The sequence below is a fragment of the Podarcis raffonei genome, chromosome 1 (assembly GCF_027172205.1).
Source record: "Podarcis raffonei isolate rPodRaf1 chromosome 1, rPodRaf1.pri, whole genome shotgun sequence".
Lineage (NCBI taxonomy): Eukaryota > Metazoa > Chordata > Lepidosauria > Squamata > Lacertidae > Podarcis > Podarcis raffonei.
The window spans coordinates 74,620,464-74,627,744 of record NC_070602.1 but is presented as its reverse complement, the minus strand read 5'-3'; positions in this window follow the sequence as shown (position 1 = coordinate 74,627,744).

The following is a 7,281-nucleotide window of genomic DNA, read 5'->3' as shown; positions in this document are numbered from 1 at the left end:
GCAAAAGCTGAGCCAAAAAAAGCACATGCCTGTTTACGCACATGCGATTTCCGCGAGAGTTGGTTGGCTGCAGAGGAGGAAGTCCGCGTTAAGCGCTGGTGCTGCTGCACCCGGACACCCCCAAAAGTCACACGGCTTCGCTTAACATTAGCAAATGTTGGGTTCCTGTTTTTGTCACGCACCTGATTCACAACTTAGCATTTTGTTCTAAAGTAAACGATGATCCGCACTTTTGGTTGCTTTTTTTGTTTTTGTTTTTTCATCCTTGTTGGACATCAGCACTGCTGCATGTCAGGGAAGAGAAAGAACTTGTTCATTTTTTTAAAAAAAGAAAAGCTAAATCACCCTTTGTCCTGATTCCAAAGTGGTGTTAGAATAAAAACAACCATATCCTTCAAGCAGAAATGGAGAGGCCCAAATTAAGAAAACTAAAAAGTAGACAGAGGCCATAAAGCCAGCACTTAAGGAAAAGTCTTGACCTGACACAGAAAAGATTGTGGTGCCAGTTCCAGTCTGACTTCCTTCAGGAAGCCCCCTTCTTTTCACATACATAACACACTTCAGAAACTCAAGTGACACCGGAAATGCTTTCGGGAATATGCTCTGCTTGTGTAAGCTTTGCAGATTTATTTTCATTGCAGTGTTGTTTTACTGTACTTAAACCTACCCTGAGATCATATTGATCAGGGCATGCTAGAAATTCATATATAAAATTAACAAATGGACAGTATTATGAGCAGAGCCACATCTGAAGATTTTAATGCACAGGCAGGCTGTTGTGGGAGGAGGCACTCCTTATTGTTAGTCCTTGTAATAAGTGACAACAGTCCTGAGGTGTGAGGGAACATTATTGTTTATTATTACTATTATTAAATTTGTATACCACTCTTCATCCAAAGATCCCAGGGCGATTCACAACCAAAAATGACATGAGAAAACATGACAAAGTTCTCTATGGACTTATAGTGCACATGGAGGATCGTATATAGAATTAATATATAATTATTATTAAAGATTTTCTGGGTTTACAAAAGTACACGCCTTGTCTCTTTTTTCAGGTTGTACAGTCTTCCTTACAAATCAGTTACATATGTTGTGAGACCTTGGTGTGGACTACAGTACAGTGGAGGCTCGGGTTGCAAACGTGATCCGTGTGGGAAGCACGTTCGCAACCCGCAGCATTTGCAACCCGCAGCACCGCGTCTGCGCACATGCAGGTTGCGATTTGGCGCTTCTGCGCATGCGCAAGCACCGAAACCCAGAAGTAACCCGTTCCGGTACTTCTGGGTTTGGTGCGGTGCACAACCTAAAATCGCGCAACCCAAAGCGCCTGTAACCTGAGGTATGACTGTATAAAGTTGGGGAAGGGGGGTGGAGTGGTGAGGCTTATATATATTTTTTTATAGGGTGCGTGTGGGGTTTTGTGTCAGCGTCAACTGGGTAGGTTCTCTTTCTTTTCGCTTGTTACATTTCCCTGGTAGTGAGAGAGGTTGGGGGCCCAGGGTATGGTTGGTTGTCTGTGGTTGGCTGCAATGGGGTTTGTTTGCCTTTATGAGGGTGGGGAGGAGGGCTTGTTGGGTCAAGTGAGACAGATTGATTTGTATGCTGTCAGTGGATTTATGTCATCGTCTTGTTGGGCTGTGTATGTGATAAAGGGGAGCCATACTGGGGTGAAGTTGTCCTCTTCTATTTGTCCCCGTGTCAGTTTCAGTGTATTGGTTAGCTATGGAGGATAGTATTTGAACATATGAAGAGCTGGCTGGATCAAGCCAATGGACTGTCTAGTCCAGCTTCCTGTTCTCACAGTGGCCAGCCTGTGGGAAACCCACAAGTAGGATTCGCAGACAAGAGCACTCTCTCCTCCTGTGGTTTCCAGCAAGTCAGGCAGAGCAGAGCCATCATTTCTAGTAGCCATTGGCAGCCCTTATCTATCTGAAATGTTAAAAAGCCATTGTCAGAGATGTGTGTGGTCAGGCATCTTTCTAACAGTGGGCACATCATTGAGAGATGCCCTCTAGACCTGCTCCCTCTCCTCCACAGCAGTGTCACCTGCTTGTTTACTTGTCCTCTCCCTCTGGCTCAGAAGCCACGAGCAAGTAAACCATGGCAGAGGTGAGTCAGTCTCTCTGCCAGCCAAAGTGAGCAAGAGGCTGGAGAAGGGCCAGCCTCAGTGTGGCTACAATGGTGATGAGCAGACAGCTCCAAGTTTGAGGGATTCCTGGCCCTAAAGTGACTTCTAATGGGCCACTTCCACATTGGTGTGCTCCCTTAGGATTATCTGAGGTATATAAAATTATGCATGGTGTGGAGAAAGTAAGACAGAATTTTTCTCCCTCATAATACTTGAACCTGGGACCATCCAAGGAAGGTGAATGCTAGAAGATTCGGCACAGACAAAAGAAGGCCTCAGTGTTTCAGGTTGAACTGCAATCCAGATCAGCCTGCAAATATTTTCACCAGTGTATGAAATCATTGCTGTGGTAGAATCTGGCCGTTAAGCAGATGAGCCAGTGTTAACTCATCTATATCTGAGTGGCTCCTGAAAGTGATTCACCAGCGTGAGGTTATGAGATAAGGCTGGAAGAAGGGGAAACTGCATATATTAGTGAAAATAGCGTATACAAATTCATTATAATAGGGGAAATGGTTTGCCAAAATGTGTTTTATTAGCAGAAATGAGCACTTAAATGTTGATAAAACTTTTGTGATGACTATATTATGAGTTTGTGGGTGCCAGACCTTTTAAACCCCTGAACCCAGCCAGTGTCAAAATATAAGCCAGGCTAACTTCCTGATTCTATGGATCCAGCAAGTCAGGCTACCTTCCTGATCAGATAATTGCCTGGGGTGATGGACCATTAAGAGAAGGAAGGAAAGGGGCTAGCTTGTGATTGGTTAGAAGGACAAAAGCCAGAGTTTAGAGTTGAGTTTGTGTTACTGTGAGCAGAAAATAGAAAGCAGAAGTAAAACTGTAGGCTGGAAAGCCAGAGAAGCAGAGCACAATGTTTAATTTCTGTTTGAATCCATGGCTGCAGCTATGGAAAAAACAAGACACTTTTGGGGTGTTAAAACTGTGAGTCCTCCATCATAGGCTCAGGTTGTATTATGTGTAATTAAACCATATATCATAAAGACACCACAGTTTCCGCTGTGCCTGGGTGAACCCTGGGTGATTGCCTGGACCCCCTGGAATCTTGCACAGCTCAGAGATTGGGGCAGCGTACAACTGTGTGAGTGTTTAATTCTGAATTTAGAATTCTTATAGCCTTCCACTGGGACCCAAGAGTGGGTAATAAATTTAGTAATAATAAATTCACAAACTGATGCAAAAATGTGGAAAAGTGAACTGAATACTGGATAAATGAGAAACTGAGAGAAACAGATATGACCAGTGCTTTTTTCCTGAGGGGGACGCAGGGATACACATACCCCTAAACATTTTGTGAATCTAAATTTGGCCTCATTGAGGGGCAGTATTTCAATATGAGTAGGAAAATGAGAGTACCCCTCAACATTTTTTAGAAAAAAAGCACTGGATATGACCACCCTTAGTCTTGGCCCATCTTATTAAATAATGTAAAACTTAGAGTTAACCCAATAATCTGATCTATTTTCCTCTTTATACTTGTATGTAATAAACTTGAATAATTTGGAAACCTGGGTTGGGCTGGATTCCTATACTACTCAAAGAGGACAGAGTCCTTTGCCCTCCCACTTCTGCCTAGACCTAGACTGGAGCTATGCTGTGTAAACTACAGCGGTACCTGGGGTTACGAACTTAATTCATTCCGGAGGTCTGTTCTTAACCCGAAACTGTTCTTAACCTGAGGCGCGCTTTCGCTAAAGGGGCCTCCCGCTGCCGCCATGCGATTTCCGTTCTCATCCTGGGGCAAAGTTTGCAACCCGGAGCAACTACTTCTAGGATAGCAGAATTTGTAACCCGAAGTGTTTGTAACCTGAAGCGTTTGTAACCTGAGGTACCACTGTATTGGGAGATAGGAGACGGCAGGCTAAAGCTTGACCAGCAGATTATTAGGAACACAGCTGACAGTTCCTTTACTTCTGAGCAAATCAGTCACATGATGTGCGAAGTGCACTGACTGTGGGTGGCCGTTACAACCTTGGAAGCTGCCTTATACTGAGTGAAACAGTCCATGTAGCTCTGTATTGTTCACACTGACAGTGGCTCTCCAGTTTTTCGGATAGGGGACATTCACAGCCCTATCTGGAGATCCCAGAGTTTGAACCTTGGACCTTAGGCATGCAAAGCAGATGCCCTTTCACTGAGCTGCGACTCTTCCCCTTATACAGTGGAGGACATGTTGCTGGCAGTCTGCTCACAGGACTATCACTGGAATGGCAGTAGCTTTGCCACCCCACCCATGAGGCACTGCCCGAGGACACTGTGATAAGTTCAAATGATGGTTCACCTCCACATGCACACTGCTGTCTGCCGCAGCTGCCAAGTGAGCCCACCACATGGTCCACCAACAGAGGAGGGAGCCCACGAGGAGGGCCATTGCTCAGGGCACCCTCAAGCCTAGAGTCAGACCCGAGACAACCACATTCACAATCCCTCTAAAGTGAAGCTGTCCCAGATTACTCTAACCAATTCTAAATGTTTCTCCACAAAGCTTATAAAACTGCGTCTTTATTGAAATCTTTCCAAAAGACAGCAGGTATAAACTAACACTTAATGAGTTCAGCTGCTAGTGCCAAAAACATCCCAAATTGCATCCTCGTGTTTACATAGCTCATAATGTCAACAGCATGTCTCCTAATGAATTGATAAATTAGTACAAAAACAATCGACGGAAAAGAAACTATATGAACTAGAAACAACAATGACAAGCACAAAACTTGAAGCAGTATCAATCTGGAATCCCCAGATTTATTTTTATTTTTTTAATGAATATATGTCCACTCCATATATTTGTTTCAGGGTATGGAATGAATCTACTTGGGTGTCTCTAAACAGCATGCAGATTCACACTCTATGAAAGTCCTTAATTACACATTGCTCTTCTAAGACTTCACCATGCAACCAGATTTTTAAAGACTGACTGAAGGAAAGAAGTTTGTGTCAGAAAGTGAAATGAGGATTGTGTATTGAAGGCTCATACAGGCAATTTTTAAAACCCTTACTTTTCAGTGAGCCTTATACTTGTGTTAGGCCTGATTGACCAGGTATGGTGTGATAGCCTTAAAAAAAGAAGTCTGGCTTTTTGAAAAGGAACTATTAATGAAGCTGGAGGATATTGTTATGGTTGCTTACGTGTATAACATTGTTTCTTCTGTTTTGAAGGTCTGTGTTGCATTGCTTTGCTTGCCTCATACCATGAGAAGTGCTAATCTTCTCAAAGAGTAACCCGAACACTGAAAACGCCATTTTAAAATTGTCAATATAATGTACGGGATGGGCGAATGGAGTCACAGACACCGTCCACAGCAGGTACATCGCACTTGCACAGTGTTATGTTCACCCAGCACTCTAAGGTGACAGGCAAGCAGGCTTGTCACATGTCTGCATTCAAACACACATGGGCTTAGTTATATGTATATGTGCACATTTATAAAGGATTGCTGTAATTTTAATTAGAAATACAACACATCTGACCATCATGGGGGAAGTGTATAGCCAAGTGACAGGTGTACCTGCTTGGTATAGTGTGCAAGTGCTGTAGACGGGCAATTTCCAGGCCACAACTCTTCTCCCTTTTTATGGTTTTATATTTTCAAATGGGATTTGGACAGGACAGCTGTTTAAATAGAGGTGCTCTTCAAACCTGGCAGCCGATGAAAGAGAGGGCTATCCTCTGAAAACAGTGCACATGGGCACGCTACAGATAGATGCATCCACAGGTGAGTTTTGGAAGTGTTTACTGCACATGAAAAGCTTTTTTGGCTGGGGGGAGGGCTTTTTCAGGAGTGGTGGTGGTTTTCCTTATTTTGTAGTTGAGGTTCCCCTCTTCTATTTTTACACTTAAAAAGCAACATCCCCCTTCCAGCTGATGGCCACCAATGGGTGGGGAGACTTGGCCACTAAGTGAGGTATACCCCACTCCATTTCTTAGAAATATGCCCACCACCAGCATGAGATACCAAAAAAGGGGGGGAAAGGAAAAAGCATTTGGCTTATCTCTAGAGAATATACTAACTAAGCCATTCAGTAATTGGTGGTGGTGGTAGGTATAGTTACTAGTGAAATAGATGAACCAAAAACAAGATGAAATTGATTTCAGTATAGAGACTGATGGTGGTGATGAAGAGCTGCAAGAAGCATCATGAGACTTTGGTCTAATGCTTTCAAAAGATAGGTTATATCATTATAAGTTCCATTAATTCACGAATTTGCACTGAAAAGGGCTGGGGGGGGAGAATGCTTTAAAGTGAATTTATAAAATGCTTGCAGCTATGTTTGTCTATTATAATACAAAAAATTAAACACGTCAAAAGGACTACATGTTTCTTAGGACCAACCAAAAAGTGACAATACAGCCAGCAAACTTTGTAAGACTCTTCTTCAGGCTGAACAACAATAGCCTAAAAGTGCTAGGTGGTTTGGAGCATGAAAGAAAAGCCCGGGGGTGATTTTGAAAATGTAGAAAATGAAATTTCAAAATGAAAAGAGAACATTTTCTTTCACATGTTTGTATGAATGGGATTCCATGTATGTGTCTGGGAGAAGGTATGTGGTACATGCTTTTACTTGGCCTTGAAAATAACGCTTGGGCCCACCCCAGATCCCATGGAAGCAAATTCTTAAGGCTATTCCTTCTCCAGTACTCTACTATATATGAAAATAATCTTAATGGCTCAATGCTGGAAGGCTTCCCTAAGGATTTCAAAACACCAGAATCATATTATTCATAGTAATGGTGCTCAATGGAGCATACTGTTCATCTTCTGATAATAGGTGATTAAGCCTTACTAATTGTCCAAGGGATGACACACCATGCCTAAGGGGCATTCTGTAAACATCCGAGCTATAATTTGGGTGTAGTGTGTGCTCACAATAAGGCAGGTCACCCAGGATATTGCAAAAACTTCCCTTAAACAGAGACCCAGTTACTTGATTGAGCACCTCCACTCATATAGACCTACCTGCATGTAAAAATCTATCAGAGAAGCACCCTTCACAAAGTGGTAGTTGGCTGATATTTGATCGACTGCTACACAAGAGAGGCAGTAGCTGAGTTGGGGTGGCAACACCTGATCTGGCAGCAGAATCGCTGTGGCTTGCTGGGAGAAAGGATGGGAGGGAAAGGCGGCAGGGAGGTT